Genomic DNA, 4,768 nt, shown 5'->3' with positions numbered 1-4,768 from the left:
ACAACCAACACTTAATATGGTCAGATAATTGCACTGCACAATTCAAGAATGCAAGGATGTTTTATTGGCTGACAAGGATGCATGTGACAAGCGGTGTACAACATTTTTGGAATTTCGCTGAGGCTGGACATGGTAAGGGAGAGCAAGATGGTGCAGGAGCATGTGTGAAAAGAGCCCTAGCCAGGGAAGAATTGAAGTATGAAGGTGGTGCTGAGTTGGTAGATGCAGAAACAACTGTGCGATGGTGTAAGTCTACGATGGGTCCAAGTAATCCAAGTACGTCATTGGTTTGTAGATTTTTTTGGTTGATTACTGAATCTAACATTGAAAACTATCTAGATTGTTGTACAGTTGTAGGATGGAGTTATATGCGCTCATTTATGAATTCAAATTCAAGTTCACTGGTAATTTATATGAGATAGATGGTATGTTTTTGCTCTTCATGCATGTATTGTTTGTGGGAAGAATGTGAATCAAAAGAGTGCGTTGACAAATGGTCTTGTAGACCGTTGGTTCCCATTGATTCATATCAAATTCCCAAAGCACTACAATTGAGCCAAATGGAGACATCAGTGGATTTTGACCATGTATCCAACCTAGTGGATTCAAGTGATTTTTTGAGTTAATTTTTTTGCAAGTATTCTTTTTGGTTCATTTTGTTGTACATCATACTTTATTTTTGGTATTAATTAACACTTTATAAAATGTAGGTCATGTGTATGCAGTTCTTGCAAAAGAGACCAATGAAGAAGGAACAAATTACTATTTGTGTCATTGTGTTGAGCCTAAAAGAAAATTGACAACCACAATCATTGGCGTAGAGGGTATTGAGTACCCAATAGGGTCTGCTGTCATGACAGAAACATGGCTTCGGAAAAAACCTATCAAGAATTATGATGTTTGGTTGTTCGACGACTTTGAAACACAGAGACATATTCTTCATTTCTCTAACCTTGTTGTTGCAACAAATATTCATTTGATGAAGTATCGTGGTAGACCTCATAACAAGATTTTATGGAAAGTTCATGAATCTAACCACGAGGCAATACTTGACACAATATAGGTTAGAGCCGATCCTGAAGGCTCACTTGATTGATTCTATGATTCAGAGTAGAATGATTTTGATAATTTTGTATAAAACATCGATGAATTGTTTTATATTCATTTTTTGTATATATAAATGCCCATGAGCTGATTTTTACATGTTTAGGGGCATAATTTTGTATATTTAAGTGGCAATGAGCTGATTTGTACATATGTACATGCCAAATTTTGTATATTAAAAAGGCAATGAGCTGAATCACACATATTGTAATGCCAAATTTTGTATAAAATCCCATGAGATGATTTGTATATTAAAATGGCGATGAGCTGAATTGCATATATTGTAATGCCAAATTTTCTATAAAAGCCCATGAAATTATTTGTAAGACAATTTTTTGTATAATCAAATAGCCAAGAGCTGATTTGACCATATTTAGAGGCAAATTTTTGAATAATATGTGACATGTTTTGTGACTATTTTGTGTGTCAATATTTTGTGACTATGCTTTGAGTATATGTGATGCGTCCCTAGTCAATCATGAGCATTCTTTATTCTTGTATAATCATGGATAATTATTTGAGTCATTATTGGGTCATAGGGGTCATAGATTGAGACTAGATACAATTTGAGCAAAAATTGTCATTGTTGTCAAAAAAATTGTCAAAAAAGTTGTCAAACAACTTCTACATTGCGTCAGTAGGGTATGACTCTCGACGTTCTGGTGCTTTGGAATGCATGACAGGGCCATGCCTCAAGTAAACCTGCCCACTTAGACAGGCTTGCGATGTCGGTTTGTGCACATGAGGAACATAATCAATTCTAGCTAATCTTGCAACTTTTCCTTGCAAGCAACTAACAGTTTTTTGAGCAGGCGAAAAAATGCTACTAACTGAAAATGGCTCCGAGTCATTGAAAACAGAGATAGGCCATTGTAGAGGAGCCTCACGCAACTCCATGGGATCAAACAGATCGACCGTATGTGTCGTGGATTGGAAGAAATAGTTCGTCAAATTTTGGCAATTTTTTGGACTCAGGGCAATTGAGAGATCTCATCGGTAGGGTATGACTCTCGATATTCTAGTGCTTTGGGATGCATGATAGGGCCATGCCTAGCATAAACATGCCCACCCAGATGTACTCACAATGTCGGTTTGTGCACACGAAGAACAAAATCAATTCTAGCCAATCTTGCAATTTTTCCTTGCAAGCAACTGATGGTTTTTTGAGTAGGCAAAAAAATGCTACTAATTGAAAATGGCTTCGAGTCGTCAAAAACTAAGATAGGCCATTGTAAAGGAGCCTCAGGCGACCCCACGAGATTAAAAAGATTGATCGTATGTGTCGTAGACTGGAAGAAACAGTTTGTCAAATTTTGACAATTTTTTGGACTCAAGGCACTTGAGAGATCGCACTGATAGGGTATGACTCTCAACATTCTGGTGCTTTGGGATGCACAACAAGGCCATTCCTAGCATAAACATGCCCACCCAAATGCACTCGCAATATCAGTTTGTGCACACGAGGAACATAATCAATTCTAGCCAATCTTGCAACTTTTCCTTGCAAGCAACTGACGGTTTTTTGAGTAGGCGAAAAAATGCTACTAATTGAAAATGGCTTCGAGTCGTTGAAAACTGAGACAAGCCATTATAGAGGAGCATCACGCGACCCCACAGGATCAAACAGATTGACCGTATGTGTCGTGGATTGGAAGAAACAGTCTGTCAAATTTTGACAAGTTTTTGGACTTAGGGCACTTGAGAGATCACACCAATAGGGTATGACTCTCGACGTTTTGGTTCTTTGGGATGCACGACAAGGCCATGCCTAGTGTAAACCTGCCCACTTGGATGTGCTCACAATGTCGATTTGTGCACACGAGGAACAAAAACAATTCTAGCCAATCTTGCAACTTTTCCTTGCAAGCAACTGACAGTTTTTTGAGCAGGCGAAAAAATGCTACTAATTGAAAATGGCTTTGATTCGTCGAAAACCAAGATAGGCCATTGTAGAGGAGCCTGACATGACCCCATGGGATCAAATAGATCAACTGTATGTGTTGTGGATTGGAAGAAATAGTCTGTGAATTTTCTATAATTTTTTGGACTCAGGGCACTTGAGAGATCGCACCAGTAGGGTGCGACTCTCGATGTTCTGGTGCTTTGGGATGCACGACAGGGCCATGCCTATCATAAACCCTCCCACCCAGATGCACTCGTGATGTCAGTTTGTGCACATGACGAATAGAATCAATTCTAGCCAATCTTGCAACTTTTCCTTGCAAGCAACTGATGATTTTTTGAGTAGGCGAAAAAATGCTACTAATTGAAAATGGCTCCGAGTCGTCGAAAACCAAGATAGGCCATTCTAGAGGAGCCTCATGCGACCCCATAGGATCAAACAGATCGACCATATGTGTCATGGATTGGAAGAAACAATCCGTCAAATTTTGACAATTTTTTGGACTCAGGGCACTTGAGAGATCGCACCAGTAGAGTATGACTCTCGATGTTCTGGTGCTTTGGGATGTACGACAGGGCCATGCCTAGTGTAAACCTGCCCACCCGGATGTGCTCGTGACATCGATTTGTGCACATGAGGAACAAAATTTGACCATTGCAAGCGTGAGGGTGATCTCGCACCAAACACATTGTTGTTTATATTCATATTGTCGATTTTTGTTGTTTATATTCATATTGTTAATTACATATGCAAATATTCATTTAAATTTATAAAAGGGTAGCCACCAAATATAGCGAATACACAATAATGAACTAAATACAAGGAGTTTTGTAGGGTTAATTCAACATTTTAGAAATTTTATCAAATCATATTCCACAATTGCAATGCTTTATATCATATATTTTTGTTGTTTATATTCATATATTTGATTACATATGCAAATATTCATTTAAATTTATAAAAGGACAACCACAAAATACAACAAATACAAAATAATGAACTCATTACACATTTATTGGATCGAATATCGATATTTATATATATAAAAGAAGGCATGTCTGCCAAGTCAATACAAGTATTACAAAAATGTGGCATATGCCATGTCCAAATCGATATATAATAAAAATGTAGAATATTTCGACATGTATTGGTCATTCTATGACCAAAACTAACACTATATGATCCTAAACTTGTGGGGGATCATCAAAATCAAGCCTCTTCGATACAGTACGTGGCTTTGTAGATGGCTACAAAACCACAATTCAAAAGCCAAGTTAGAATTCTTTTGTAGAAAATAGTTCACAATTAACATCATAACTATGCATTTAACTTTAATTCCTTTTCAATTGAAATGTAGATTACCTCATCGATTGATCCAGGAGCTAATGTCTTCGCTCTCCTCTCCTTGTCACTCTTAGGAGTTGTAGCATCGTAAATTGTACGCACTTGCTAGGGTGGTACAATTTCACACCTAGTTTAGCACCCGCCTTGGCGCATTTTGTATTTTGCATTTCATTTCCCCTTTAGCACTTAATTAATTAAATTAATTAGGTCTAAGGTTATATTTCATCATCTTCCACATCATAAAGTTGGGCCCTTTCATTAAAGTGTGCCCTTTTCATTTTATTCCTCCTATACATCATTTAACCTAAAACCCTAATTAGGTCCTATTTTGAACTTGGGGGCTTGATTTCGGGGGTCAAAACATCTCGAAATCGCCTGTAACTTCGGGATTCTCTCTAAAATCATCATATCCGACGG

The sequence above is a fragment of the Cryptomeria japonica genome, chromosome 3 (genome assembly GCF_030272615.1).
Source record: "Cryptomeria japonica chromosome 3, Sugi_1.0, whole genome shotgun sequence".
Taxonomy (NCBI): domain Eukaryota; kingdom Viridiplantae; phylum Streptophyta; class Pinopsida; order Cupressales; family Cupressaceae; genus Cryptomeria; species Cryptomeria japonica.
The sequence above is the reverse complement of the archived record's forward strand: the minus strand, read 5'-3'. Positions refer to the sequence as shown.